This window comes from Cygnus olor, chromosome 7 (assembly GCF_009769625.2).
Source record: "Cygnus olor isolate bCygOlo1 chromosome 7, bCygOlo1.pri.v2, whole genome shotgun sequence".
Lineage (NCBI taxonomy): Eukaryota > Metazoa > Chordata > Aves > Anseriformes > Anatidae > Cygnus > Cygnus olor.
Window position 1 is genome coordinate 30,569,097 of NC_049175.1, and position 16,420 is coordinate 30,585,516.

The window sequence follows — 16,420 nt, forward strand, 5'->3', positions numbered from 1 at the left end:
CTCAAAAAATTGAGCAAAAATTGTGTTTCATGGATTTTCTTTAAAATTCTTAATCCAGAGGTGATTAATCTTTAAAGTAAAGAGTGAAAAATAAGCAAATTTCATCCTATTTAATTCATGTTACAGAACATTGCCAAGTTACTACAAAAATACACACAGTTATTATGAAAAAAATCATTATTGCACAGATGACAAAGAATTTTTATTTTTTTAGCATAGATTACACACCTAGCATATCACAGCCTCTGAGGCCAGAAGTAGTAGTTGTCCCTTTTTTAATGACAAAATAGAATAAAAAAAGTACTGCCATAGAAATACTTGAAGCAGTTAGTGAGAAAGAGGAAAGTATCACAGAAAAAAAAAAAGCCATCTTAGATTAAAAAAAAGTATAGGAAAAATTAGCCATGCTTCTGCTTTGGACAGTTGTTTGTTATGAGAAACAGAGAAAATGTCCCTCATTTTTGAAAGGGGCTAAAGAAAAATGTAAGATTAACAAATCTGCCTGGTAAGGATTGAGATATGACAAGCATCAAGTCCCCCCATCTTTCACAATGTACAAACTGCAGTTTTATCTCAGGTTTATATGCTGGCACCACAGCTCCCCAGCTCTGCAGTCCCTTCCCCTTATGATACAGCTGAGCACACTGATGTTTTTAATCATCAAACCACAGCTCCCAGCCATGGGGACTAAAGGACACTTCCCAGCAGCAGCCTACTGCAAACAGGTGATTCCAATGGAGAATCCAAGATCCACATGAAGAAAAAAAATCTACTATGCCAGGACATGGGCCTGAGAAGACTCGTGAAATAAGTAAACTTGAAAAAAAAGAGCTTACTAACCAGGGTGAGAGAGGTCTGAGCACAGAACCCTAAAACAGAAGGTCTGTTAAACCCTAAATCTACAAGATTAGCTGCTGGGGAAACTTGAGCAGGAAATAGTCTGTCAGCCTTTATGAGTCTGGAGATAGAGCAAAGGCAAGCCAAAGAAACTGGGAGATGCACTAAGCCAAAATGCAAGGGAAAAGTCATGGTCAGAGGCCATGCTGAAGAGCTGAAGACTCAAAAAGCAGGATATCCAACAACCCAAAACAGAACAGAAACCCCAGTAATTACAGCTTAACTGTACCAAAAGCTCCCCACGTTACTCTTAGCTCCCCAGAGATGTACCTATTTTAAAACATGGAACAGCTGCAACTAGGAGGAAGAAAAAAAAAGAAGAGAGACTAAAAATGTTTTGTTTGGTTTTGTGGTTGTTTTTTTCCTTTTTTTGTTTTGGTTTTTATAAAAAGGAATTAAGCTGCCACATTTTCATGTTATTTTATTTATTATTAATGGCTCAAATCAAAGACTTCATACACATGAAAACCACTACAATATCGGAACACGGAATAAAATTACGGTTAGCTAATGCAACAGTACCCACACAAATTATTTCTAATTGGTTGACATAAATACAATGGAATTTGTGGTAATGCCAAATTAATGTTATAAATTGAAAACAAACAAGAAATAAAGAATATGTCACAGAAACTAGAAAAGTAAAAATTTGGGGACACACTGAGTCAGCAAGGAAAAAAATCATATATATGGCAGGGGGCAAAATGTCATTTAAGGTCACAGGTCCATGTTCAGCTGACCTAGCTCATGGGGTTCACAGTCACAGCCTCCAGCTCCAGGGCTGGTTGCCTGCGTAGAGCTTGACTTGTTTGGCAGTTGACTCATTGAAAAAAATTAGACCCCAAAGGAAGGGAATATTTGTTTTTAAAACTTGTGACTGAATTACACGTATAGATCAAAAATGGACTGAAAAACTGCAAGGCCAACCCCTGCCACAAAGGTGTAGTGGGGAATATGAGAGTGCAGGTTTGGGGTGATAGCAGAAGCCCTGGGGTAAAAGCTCAAGTCACAGGTGGTCAGTTGCAGATCACTAGAGAAGTGCAGCACTGAGAACGGGGTTTGTGTCTTAATAAATAATATGTATCTAAATTCAGAAAACATCCCATTTTGATGAAAAACACATAGGAGACAACATGGAGGTGTAAAAGAGAGGCACAATTCCTTCAAGAACAGAAAGTGCTTGTTCCAGCACGTCTCCCTGGTTAAGGACGCTGTGCCTGACCAGCTGTGCTGCCTATCTGTAGCAGATGCTCCTTGTCCTCGGAGAGGAAAAAAAAGACATTGCTTTTTGATTTGCCATTCACTGCATCTCTCTGCTGCAGATTCAACCATATGTAGACACTCTACCTGTGAGCTAAGTGGCTTACCAGTCTTCTTTGGTTTGATACCACTTTGTAACACGAGAAAGGATTTTACCATTGGCTGAGCTGAAATAATGCCCTGAAGCTTCTACTAAGAGAGAACACCTCCACATGATTTCCATGGAAAGATGATGGATTTAGTAGATAAGCCGTATGCCCATTTTCCAAGGTTGACAATGCAATAAGCAGCTATTGGGTAAAGAAGACTAGCAAAAGAGCTCCAGTTCTGTGCTCTGAAATGTGATGTGATCCTACAGTAAGTTAACTGGGTAAAGGACTGGATTCAATGTCTAATGATCTATGCCTTGGTTGTCAATACAGTATTTTTTATGTCAATACAGTATGTATTACAGTATTTAAGTAAGTAGTTGCTCTGCTTCTTTTGAGCTGTTTGCTGATGGGAGCTGACATAGCTGACATACAGTGCTGATGTGTTCTAGCCATATCCCAGCCTTCCAAATTCCCACCACTCTCGCCACGTCTGCTAGGATTTGTCAGCCCCTTATCCAAATGACTTTTGTAATTATTTGGTTGCTCAGTTGGTGAATTTGGGGGGCTGATTTTTATCAAATTTCTAGATGCTTTTTTATATTCTAGATACCAGGCTAATATTATAGCTCTTTTGTTTATGAAAGTATCTATAGTCTGTGCTGAAAAAAGCTTATATTTAGTAATACCTTCATCTGCAGAAGGACACTTTTCCACTGGCTCACAAGTAAAACTCCTAAAGCACAAATTGTCAAAACCACTCCCTGATCTTTGCAATCCATGCAGGTGACATAGATTCTCTGAAGGGCCAAAGTCAAGGCACAGACATTCTTTCACAGTCACCTGCAGTCCCCTGCTGATAGTTGTAGGTTTTGAAAACCTTTTCAGCATGGGATTGTCATTAGCAGAAAGCTGGTATTTCATTTATTGTTTGACTAAAGTTGTATCAGAAATTGAAATGCAACATGACTTGCATTTTCTCAAACACTGGATGTGTTTCATTAAATATATGCCCTCTGCATTTCTTCAGACTTATGCAGCAATTCTCAGATATTGCCAGCTTTCACTGCTCCTTTGGTTGCTCCCATCAGCACACGTCTGACAGTCTGGATAGTTGAGAAGCCTAAAAATGTATTTGGACATGTGAAGTGGGAGCTGATTCCTTTCTTTCCACTAAATGTCTTGAATTTTTAAAGATAACATCTACTTGTTTGGAAGAAATAGCTTTCCAGTGATAGATTTTTAGATGTAAATAATTCATTAAACAGATGAAATGCCAGAAATGAGTCTTTATAAGCACACGCTATATTTCTTGCATTTTACTGAAACAATAATTCCTGTTATTGTGTACTAATAAATTTCCAAGCAGTCTTGATATCAAGATATATGTGAGACATCATGTTTCACTTTAGAACAGAGTATTGTTGCAATTTATTTAACTAAATTTATTCAAGCAGGAAGAGAATCTAGCCAGCAATCAAACTATGGATTGGGATAGTGTTCGATTCATATTCTAAGGCACATTTGATATAATTTGATACTGATTAACTTCTTTTAAAAAGTCTCCAAACATATAAGTGCCTAAAGATAACTTAGTCATAAACTAAATAATGAACAGTATATCGTGTACAACAAAGAAAATTCATCCTATCTAGTATCATATTTTTATGTCCCTTGGATTTTTCATACTGTGGTTCATAAATTCCTTTTAGTCTTGATTAAAAAATATGGATAATCAGGCTATCATTCAAAGTGAGAGGATTGTAAAGGGATGTTCCAGTGCCATCTAGTGGCTTTTTCATATTAATAATAAATTTTCCCTCTCGTGTGACAATTTCCAGTTTATAATTGTAATCAGAAAATACTTCTTTTTACTGACTTACTAACTTCTTATCGTTTATATATAATGATGTTGGACACATTGCCTTTAAAATAATTCTATTGGCTTGATGTAAGGACAGACTATTCCTGTGCAAACTGGGATAAATATTATGCAGAGTGGGAATATACCAACCAAACTGTATTACATACAAGGAGGAGGAATCATACTGTGAGGCTGAGATCAATAAGCCAGTCAGGCTAAAATACATCTTTCTGGAAGGGACACAGCTTTAGTTTAAGGATTTCAAGAGGGGAGATGGATCAGACCTGTTCTGCTGACTAATTGGCACACTGATCTTTGTATAATTGATAGTTCAAATGTGTCAGCTGATGCTTCTAGCACGTTTCTTCTTCAGCCTTTTCCTCTGAGATTAAAAAGTCTTTTAATACCTGGTATATTCTCCTTGTGCTAGTACTTCTGTGCTGCAATCAAGTTACCTTTCAGACTCTTTTTTGATAAGCTTAACAAATTGCATTCTTCCTGTCCTTCACAGTGAAGCGTTTTTCCAGTGCTCAGATAATCTTTGTAGCTTTTTTCATACACCCTCTCCATTTCTTGCACTGTTAGAAACACTGACACCTGACTTCCAAGCAATATTCTAGTGCTGGCTTCGTCAGTGCTTATATAAACATAAAATTGCCTTCTCACTCCTACACACTGGTTTCCTGAATAGATTTACAGATTCCTGTTAAGCCTTTTTACCTCAGATGTCACATTTCAAGTTTGTGTTGACTCAGTTGTTCAAGATGATTTATAAGCACTTTTCAAAGTTGCTGTTTTCCAGAACAGTGCTCCCTGCCCTGCCCCAATACTTATAACCTTGGTTATTTTCAGCTGCGCAGCTCTGCATGTGTATGCATTATAGCATTAGCTAATTGCATGGGTTCTGTTTGCCAGGCTATCCATGTTACTTGGTGTGATGGACTTGTCACCACCTTTAGCTATCCTGCTGTCAAGTCTCGGTGTCATCTGCATATTTTATCAGCTGTGAATTATGTTTATGTCCAGGTTATGCATAATACTGTAGCATCACCTCTGAGCAGTCTTCTTTGGAAGACAGAATTGTAAACAGCCTCACTGAATGATTAATCCTCTCTGGAATTATTTTTCAAAACCATCAGTTTCAGATTTCAGTCATTGATTATAGACTGTATGTGCTAAGGTGCCACTTATTTTAGATGAACAGTAGTATTTTGTGCTAGCTGAATGTCTTCTAGCAGCTAAGGCATATGATATCTATGCAGTATGATTACAACTGTTCTATCTCAAGGAGCTAAATTAGGTCTATTTTCTATAAAATCATGCTGCTTTGTGTTAATTGCATTCCTATCGTTTAATTCTTTAACACTGCAATCCCATGTTCCCTCCCACTCTTCCACCTGGAGCTCAAGTCAGGTAAACTGGCCATTTAGCTAAAAGTCCTTTTCAAATACTGGGGAGCTATTCATAGCTTTCCCGCTTCTGCACTTTCCCCAGCGGTCCCAAGTTAATTTCAGAAGAGGTTGGTGTATGTGGAGTGCCTCAGTCAAAGATGTTTCCTTCAAGGATTTTTAGGTGCAAATGATCCAGACATAATCATTTTTAAAAACTCATCCCTAACAGATGTCTAACTTCTCCCTTACTTAGCAATGAATTGAGTGGAATTAACACATTTCTTTCCAAGCACAAAACAGAAACAATATATTGACGCTCTTTGCCCTTTCTGCATCGAGTAGCCATAGTATTAATCTACTGGAGGGTGCATTTGAAATGTTTATTTGGGAATATTGCCCCCCCAAAAAATAAAGACATAATTTTTCACTCCTCTAAAGTTCATAAAGTAAATTTATAGCCATACCTGTCCATGGTTTCAGTTAGGACAGTTAATTTTCCTCCTAGTAGCTGGCAGGGTGCTATGTTTTGGATTAGAATGAGAAGAGCGCTGATAACATGCTGATGTTTTAATTGTTGTAGAGCAGCGCTTACACCAAGCCAAGGACTTTTCAGCCTCTCTAGGGATGCAGCAGGAGCTGGGAGGGGACAGACCCAGGACAGCTGACCCAAACTGGCCAAAGGGGTATTCCATACCACCTGACGTCATGCTGAACAATATATAGGGGTGGCTAGCCGGGGTGGAGGGGGGGGGGGGGGGCCGGCTGCTCGGGGATAGGCTGGGCATCAGTCAACGGGTGGTGAGCAATTGCATTGTGCATCACTTATTTCGTACACATTATTACTATTATTATTATTGTTTTAATTTTTTCCCTGTCTTAATAAACTGTCTTTATCTCAACTCACAGACTTCACTTTCCCGTTTCTCTCCCCCATCCCGGAGAGGGAGGGGGGAGGGTGAGCGAACGGCTGTGTGGTGTTTGACTGCCAGCCGGGCTAAACCACAACACATGTAAACCTGACAGTGAAAGTGAAGCCATGTTATAGAACCAGCCAGTGCTGGTAGGGTGGACAAACTGCAACACCGTATTTGATGTTTGCTCTTAGAAGAGTTTACCCTGTCAGAAAAGGTACCTGTATAACTTGTAGTTACATACAATACTAGAGCTTACAATTATTAAACTAACTGTTTTACATTCTGTTCATATCTTAACACTTTGCAGTCTTGCTAGAGTCCAGTGAATTATCTGTCAGCCCCAAATTTCACCCTCCGCATCTGTACCTAAGTTTTAAACACTCAACTTTTGATGTAGGTAAAATCCCTTTGCAAAAATTGCATTGCAATTCGAGATCAGTGAAACTTCAGTTATTTGCGTGTTAAGCTTATAGGGCATTTAATCCGTCCTGTCTCTTTAGATCTGACTCTTATTACCTTATTATTACCTTAATTTGAAAAGGAGAGGCCTGGAAAAAAATAGTTCCTTATTGAAACTAAAATGTATTTAGCTCTTTCAGAATGGGGAACATGTTGTGATTAGTTTACTCCATAGAGAGAACTGCTATTAATAGATCTGTATTATTTCTGCATACGAAATAAGTATACATTCTTTATTTTTTTGAGCAAGGACAAATATAGGCAGTATTAGAGGAAGTTCTGTAGCACAGTAAGCTAATTACCTGTATATTTTCCTTATTGACACAGCATTAGAGTAGTGCAGGGGAGTTAATAGCAATAGTAAATATCAACTTCACAAAGTTTTTTTTAAAGGAAATGATGATAATATCCATATTGTGACTCTGAAATAATACATTAGTAGAGATAAAATGAGGATTATGGTATTAAATATAAAAAACAAACACCCAAGCCCTTTGTAAATGATCAGAATGTTTTATGTACATTATTTTATTTATAAAATCCCTATATCATTCAAGAAAGTCTACCAGACCTACCTTTAGAAAAGGTTGTTTCTTGATAGAACTAGAATGACTCTAAAGTAACAACTACACACTAAGAAATAGCAACATTTGCTGTTTAGTCTGTACTTTTCTTCATTAAGAGCGGCATGCCAATACCTAAGATCTTAGAGATTTACTGTGGTTTTACACATCACAGCACAAGACAATCTACTATGTTTTTCCAAATAACACTACAAATACTAATAGGGTGCTGATAAAAACCAGCCACTGTTCATTCATATAAACCCACAGCAGGAGTGTAGGTGGGTATTGTTGTGCTAGGGGAATGATTACTATCTTGAAATTACTATGTGCACATGAGAAAAATAGGCAGATAAAGTATGGAAAGCAGCGTACTATTTACAGAGGGCTTAGAGGTAGAGAACAATTATATTCTATTTCTGGTTCTTCTGTTAATAGTTATTACTGTAGTCAATAAGTACCTCAGCAAGATTAATCATTCAGAGGAATTCATTAATAATAAAGACATCATATTGTACAATGCTGTTGCATTGAAGCATGAATTGCACTAGGTGGTAGTATGAACATGCGCCTCATTAGGAAATGGTCTAGGATTAACTGTAATAGTTGTGATACTCATTATAAAATCTGCAGTGCTTTTTTCTTTAACCAGAAATACTTTACCTAGGAAAATCTACTGAATACAGTAGTAAATGTCAAAAAGCAGAGGGATTTTTTTTTTCAGATGTTAGCTTCCCCAAAAGAGAGACAACACAACCTTTTCTCTTATTGAGGTCTTCTATACCATCTATACATCTATAGCTAGATACATAAGGTGTATCTTAATGCTTCCTTAATCCTAACAGGGTAAATAAACAAGGAGGATACCAAAGCATGAATGGGTTGTAGTCCTTTTTTTCTAGTCCCTTAATCCATTTTTGTTCCTTCAGAAAGACTTTTCCATGATGACTTTTCTTAATTAGCCCACTTATTTTAGGGATCTTTGCTTTTATGTTTGTTTGCTTGCCTTGCATATTCACAAGAGGTTTTCTAGTCATCTTCCAGATGCTTCTGCTAACATTTTTCAAACTTGTCCATTAGAGAGAACCAGCTTTAAGCTCAGAAGAGCGCACTAGATTTTGAAAACCCGTATGACCACCAAAATGGCTCCAACGTTCCTCTCCTGCGGTGGCTCAGTGTCACCACACCACTGCAGCACTTCCTGATGGGGTCCAGACACTTTACAGCAGGACCCTGCATGCTGCCGCACACACATGCAGCAGCCAGTGCTCCACTAGAACACAACGCCAGGCTAAACTCGTAGGCACAGACATAATATAAAAACTATCACCTATAAATTTAGAGCATTTGTATTTATTTATTTATGGCATCTGGAAGTGAACTGGTGCCTCACAGCACAGACAGATTACATGGCATCGCAGAAGAGCTGAAAATCTCATTTCAGTCAAAAGCGGGAAACACAACCACAGAGTGAAGGGGATAGGAGGACAAGAGATCCTCCTGCAGGGAGGCTACAGAGTTACTCAGAGCAGAGCTGAGTGCATCATAATGATGCTTACACATGAAATGAAGCAGAGGAATGCTTTGCAGGGGATGTGTAGGAAGGAGGCAGGTGATGGGAGCAGATGATGGGCAGGTGATGGGACCAAGCTCAGGTGCTAGGTCTAGGAGTGGCTTAGTAGGAGGAAGGACACTGCAGGAGAGGTGAACAAACAAATCACAGCTGACTTTATTGTCTCAGGAGTGACTGGGGCAGTACAAGGAGCATAACAAGGCTGCAAAAACAGGTAGAGAAAGAGTTATGTTAATTTGCTTCCCTTAGGTCATAAGCTGTAAAGAAAATCATCAATGAAAAAAATACCTGCAGACTATCAGTGGAAGATATTTATGAATATCAGCTGACATCCATCTCTGTGTCACACTCAGACACATAAACCATAACTCTGTCCCCTATGCCAGAAGCAGTGAAAATAAACACTCATCCAATCATTATATACTCTTAATCATTTCATCAAACAAAATACCACACATACTAAAATAAAAATAAAAGGACTACAGTGAGAAAGATCCTTCTCAAGTTTCCAGGGAAACTACCTTAACCAATAGATTAATGAAAATCCTTTTTACACAGTTGCCTCCAATTATATGTTCAATACAATTATGTAAACCAAATGATTCATCCTAATGCTTCTCGGAAAATACTCAAGCAAATATAAGAAATCAGACGTATTTGAAGATCGTATTACTCTGGGTTTGATTTATTCCTGTTGAACTGAATACACATAAATAGAGCTTTTCAAACCCTTTGAGTATTCAAGTTACATAAATTGTAATTTTCTACTCAGATAGAAGATACTGGTATATGTCACTTGTATGCATACACTGGTACATGCCATGTCAGAAATCTCAAATGTTCTGATGCAGATTTCTATCTTAAACCCCAATAATAATGTGAAACAGCCATTTGTGGATATATAAATCATGGCTGTGTGAAAATATTGCTATTTACTTGCCAACATTCCTAGCTTTTATTTTATTTCTAATGCAGTGCTTCAGTAGAATGCGACCTTTGTTGAAAGGCAGTTTTGTTTTCAGTCAGGCTCTGCTTCACTACTAGAGAGGTAACTTACAGGGACTCTTTCCCTTTCCCTATCCCCTTCCCTTTCCCTTTCTCTTGCCCCTCAAGTTAACATAGAATTTCTTGTAATTTCTTCAAGGAAATAAGACATTACAATTTTATTATTCAGTCTTGAGAAGAAGGAAAGTATTATTCATCTAATTTAAGGCTTAGTTCCAACTCTCCAAAAAATTCAGCAAGCTCTAACTTTTCATATATTAGAGTGCAGGTATAAACCAGAATACATTTCACAGAAGGACTGTCATAAAACAGTAAATATGAAGTGACAAAAATATCAGGCCAGTTGTCATCTCTGATTCCTTTAAAACCTTCTAAGAGGCACTGCAGCGTAGTTTTACCTACAGAATCCCATTACCTCCTGACAGCTAATGGGGTGGGCAGCAACGATGGCTGTCAACTGTCTCACACTTTGCTTAGGCAGCAATGACTGCTGTCAACTGTCTCATACTTTGCTTGATTCATCACTCTCGGTCTCTGCTTCCTTCCTCCCCCCTGTTGATTTCAGCTGTTCATTGCATTGGGATCAAGATCTTCCCATCCCACATCTGTGTAGTGCTGGCCTCTAGGTGCTGCTGAGATGCAAGTATCTGGCAATAGGATGATGGAAATGATACTATAAAATGAAGTTGAAAGGCGAATGCAAAATTACCCTCGTTTTCATGACACTCTGTATTAACATATGAGATTTCTTCTGCATAAATATGTGCAGGTGCTTGTTGATCCTGTCTTGAGTAGATTCTACAACTGTAATCAAGCTTATTAGCTTCACAGGAAACTCACAACATATTTCAAGATCCAAATGATCAAGTTCAATTCACAAGAGAGTCTGATTAATACATCTGCTATGCTTTATTATCATTTCTAAACTTTCATTAAGTGTTTCACTACTTCAGACTCCTAGATACTGTTTTGAAACTATATTCTGATAATAAAAAGTACTTGCAAATAATTTTAAGTAAGTATTTTAAAGCATTTTCCCTTTAGGTAGCTAAGAAATCAGTCTGCAAATGACAGTATTAGTAAAATGATACCTCCATGGCAGTCCCAGCATTTCACAGACTCTGAACCCCAAGGAGTGCCATCAGGTCTCAGATTGTGGAGCTAATGCAGACTCCAGAGCTGAGAATGGCTGGTCTAGCTGCTCTTGCTCTAACTTAGGAAGATGAGTTGCAAGTATCTTTACATACTACTCATGCAGGCCCAGGCATGTTGCACTTTCTCTTCAAGCAAAGGTTCCTAGGAATCAGTAGTGCAAACTGATAATAGTATTACAGTGTATTTCCAGTATAACCATCTTATATATTTAACTTATTCCTCTTCAAAACATCATCTGGTGAAAGCATCGTTTTCAGCCATTAAATGCCCTCTTAGCACAAGAAATTAGTAGTCCAAGTTTGCACCACACTAAAGCAAGAGCATTTTCAAGTCATCTATTTATCTACTAACTATACAATGCAACTGGAAAAGTGATGTTCCTGGTAATTTACTTTCAATTATATTGTTAAAATGTCTGAATATATCAGTCTAATGGGAACTAATAAGATAATAATAAACGCATTGTTTAGAGGCTATGTCATTTTAAGGCAATAATGAAATAGTGAGGCTGCTCTGCAATGCAATGAAAGCTGTTTTTTCCTTTAGATTTAAAGAATGGGGCAGTCTGTAGTTCACCACATGGTTCTCTTCCCAGTTGACTACAAAGTCTTCCAGTTTCTGTCTCACTATGGGTATGGAGAGGTTTTTTTTTGTGTGAAGGCTAGTGTGTGTTGGGTCTCAACCCCATATACAAGAAGTACATTGCCAGAGCATGGACCCCAGCCTGGGAACCAGGACACATTCCTGGGGCTGATAATATAAATGAATCATCATGTGTAATTAGGGATCACAGTGTCTTTGCAAATCAACTGAAACTGTGGGTAAAGATGCTGGTATTTGGATATCAACCCACCTAATTTTGGATGGCTGTGTCAGCTAATCCAAGGAGCCCTCCAACAAAATGAGGCCATGATTCTATTCACAAAGGAATCGTTATATTTGAGACTTTTTATCCTTATTTATTAATTCTCTGAAAGTATAAAGTGCATCAGTTTGAGGTGTATGAACACCTCTAGCAGAGAGTGGCAGATCTTGGGCCTTATTTTTTCTGTTCTTTCAGTAACCTAGACCATTTGTCTGCTTGCAGCTCTAACACAATTTTACATTTCTGAAGTCGTTCACTGTTAATTTTTCTTTGTGGATGGGGCATAGGGAATGTTTCACTAATGAACGAAGTCAGTTCTGGGAGATACATGTTTTAACAGAGCACCAAGCATGCCGTGGCATTTTTGCCCATGTGAGCAGTGCTCTTGCACATGCTCCTCGGAGGCCGAGGGCTGGAGCTGCCACCCTGTGGGTGCCAGAGCTCCCTGTAATTTCCATAAAGGCAGGAGGTATTGTGTCACTACAGGAGACATACATATAATATTCTCCATCTTTCTACAGATTTGGTAGTTGTCTGATGACAATTCTCTCCTTTTAAAAAATTTCATGTCAATGATGTTAAAAAGTATGCCCAGTAAATCCCATTTATGTATCACATAGACTCTTACACAGAGTTCAGTAAACATGCTAAGAGGCAGACATGTACACAGTGTGGAAGAAATAATAATTTAAATGATAATTTAAATTATTAAATTTCAGGAGTTTGTTAAGCATTCCTGTGGGAAATGAGAAAAGTTTCGGTAACAAAGTCCTACTGGGATAAAGGCTACAGCAGAGAATATCTGTAACGGCAAAACCAAGGACTCTTAAAGTGTTATTTCCACTGTATTTAAGATTTCATACCATTGGACATACTTGCAGTTATTATGACAACAAAGTTATACTAAAAAGGCCTTTAGCTTCACAGAATGACAGAACGGTAGAGGTTGGAAGGCAGCTCTGGAGGTCTCCTGGTCCAGCCCCCTGCTCACACAGGGCCACCCTACACAGGTTGCCCAGGACTAAAAATTCCTCATTGCCTTCATTTTGTGTTCTACATTGCAAATTAAAGAAAAAAAAAAAAGTATTTGCTTACTGCACCTGATAATCGTCATGCTTTATTGCAGAGAGAGGATTATTACTTTAAGTCAGAGAATCATAGAATATCCCAACTTGGATCACTCACAAGGATCATCGAGTCCAACTCACAGTGATAAGTACAAAGTGATAGTATCTAGATGAAGGCCATGGAAAACAATACCTTTGAAGTATGTTTTCAAGGCTTCAGAGAAACAAAGGAGCTGGTTTTCCTAGAACCCTTGAAACTGCCAGCGATGAGGACTGCATTTGATTCCTTGGCCAAAACTCCGTCTCCTGGTCCAACACTGGGCCTAGGCCTCCTGCAGCTGGGGGTGACGGCACAAGCCTCATGCAGACGCCTGGCTGGATCAGTGCTGATGCAGGCTCTGCTGCTGTACCACTGGTAGCCACGACAAACAGGAAAACCTCTGGCTGCCAAACCTGACCTGCCTGTCTGGCAGCTCGTTTTCATCCTAAATGGCTGCTGGAGGCTCCAGGAGCAAGCGCTGGCCTTGGCCTGCATGTGGTCAGATTCCATTCAGCGCATCTGCTGTGCTGATGAATAACAGAGTGCCTGGCACGGTGGCCCCAGAAGTGAAACTGCAGTTTATCCACGTAAAGGACTTCATCCCACTGCTGGCAGTGGTCCTGATCAGTCTGGCAAAGGCTGCAGTAAACTCCTAAGCTAGCATGGCTTGTCCTGCTCGCAGCTCTGGCCTCTTGTGACTGTTGATAATTCTAGCTTTGGCCATTAGATGTTTTACATCAACCTTAACCAGCCCAAACTGTAGTCTGATTGGTAGCAACAGAAAGCAGATAATTGTTGCTTATGTTGCTTATCACTAATATTGTAAATGACCACCAGGGCCACCTGCTTTGCATACACCAGCACTGCACAAATCATGGCTGGTGTGTCCATGGCAGTCCCAGTGTCCTCTCTCCTGGCGAGCCAACAAGGATATGTACATGTGCATGGTGCAGAGCACATCTGAGGTGAGCAGTGCCTCGAGGAAGCCAGTACCTGCTCTGCACACACGAACGGACTGCCCATTGCATCTCTGACATGTCCATAACAAGGGAGGGGACAACCAAGGGCCTAGGAGTTCTTATATTCTGCTGGAAGATTTTATCCTTCTGTCACCGCTTTTAAAATGCAATTTATAAAGATGCCTAGATAGCCATTTCTTTTCATAAGGTTTAACTGTCAAATAAGCATAAAACACTCACAGCTCTATGAAACTTAAGACCTGCCTACTGCAATAATTTATAAGTGATGTTTCAGCAGCGCGAAGCTCACAGGTAAACCAGTCCTAAAGGTTTTAACTCTTCAGTTCCTCACACTTAGTATTTAGTATCCATCCAGTAATAGATCACTGAAATGCTACTGAAATCTGACTTTTTTTTTTTTTTCAGACATTTCTGTGCATCTCAAATACAAACCACAGTGAAATCAATGCTGAAATGCTGGCTCTGCCCTTGCTCATTGAAATCAATGGCGAGAACTTCAGCTGACTTCAAAAAGAGGGGGCGTTGGGCTCACGTTATGAAATATTCCAGTTAAACTTCTTTAGATCTAATCAGTGGAGTAATGCCTCTATATATTGCATGATGACTGATTGCAGCATTCCACTCCCACATTCCATACACTTAAAATGACTTTGTGCTTTGTGGTCGTGCCTTACAACTCTCATTTGGAATGGCCCTTTTCAACACTGTATTTAAATATTCTTCTCTGATCCTCATGGCTGGAGGATTCTTCACAATTTTGCAAAAATCTGTTTTTTTGTTTTTGTTTTGTTTGTTTGTTTGTTTGTTTGTTTTTAACATCAAAGCCTCAAAGGCTTAACTTCAAAGGCTTAAAGCTGAAAAGGTGATACCCACTTTTTTTTAAGTCATTTTGAACATGATACTAATCTAGTTGGCCTGTAAAACAAATAGATGCCAGTGCATGATTTACAGGAAGATGCTGCAAATTACTTACTTTTCCTCAGCGTCTTCCCTGTATTGACTGGCCCCTCTCAAATGTGTTGATAGATCTTCCTAAAACAGCAGAAGGCATAGGTAATGCTTCTATTAAAAACTGATTTAATCTCATACCTCTCCAAATTCAAACTTCCTCTCCAAATGAGACACAGAATAGGGACATACACAAACCCATGGTGCAGGATAAAGGATGCCAATAAAAACAATATACGTTTTTATTAAATTATTACATGGATTGCCAAACCACAAGTAGTTGAGAACTTAAAGGCAGTGACACAAACATAACAGCACCTTTGCATAAGCCTTCTATACTAGACTTAAGTTAGAGGAAGTACAGTAGAACAAAAACATCACTTGCGAAATAGCAACCAAACCCAAATAAACCAGGCCACATACAACACAAAAAGCATGATGTGAAGCCACTTTGTAATTATACTAGGTGTTTCTATTTAAGAGCAGCTAACGGCTTTTATAAATTAATAACATTGTATGGCTCTATCATCGTTTTTTTATACTTGGAGAGTTCTCTTCCAATAATTACAGTCACAATGGTTTGAGAAAAGTGAGATATTAAAAAAGCTGATTAAGATTGAAATGCACAGGCAATCTGGTAAGACACTAGAATACATAGAATGACTGTGTCTTTATCGTTAGTATCTGGTCTTTCAGAAATAAATACATCAGAAATTTTCATCACGATACAGAAAATAACTCCGCCACCCTGCAAGCTGATGTTACTTGTTTAACATAAAATAGGACTTCCTTAATTTCAAGCAAAGAGCAGTTATAAAAAAGTCACACATTCTTCCTAAAGGCATAGCATTTCACTAGGTATGCTAGCAGATAGAGACTTGTCCCAATTATCTCGTAAAGTACAGCCTCCTATTTTACTAATAACCACCAACTTTAATTAACACATTTAAAAAATCATAAATATAAAATCAAAGGCATTGATCTACAGCAGCTCTTCCACCACTTCATGTAAACCTTAAACCGTGTAACTAAATTCATCATGATCAATTACAATTAATTTACCACGGCCTTCTGTGAGGTTGTCAAAAAGCGTTACGCTTTGGATCTTCATTCCATGCTTTTCCATTAACCTGTGAAATCCATTTTATATGGTATTTGTCTTTTTTTAACATAATTTCTAACTTTCAACAAGTACAAACACAATAATTTCAAACCAGATGGCTGATGAGAGAAAGAAAGACATGTCAATTGGTCAGAAAAAAGTCCAAAAGTTACTTATTTCTTTCATTATTTTTTTCACTATAGATAACTAATCTACATCTTGAAATTTAGATCAACACATTTCAATGT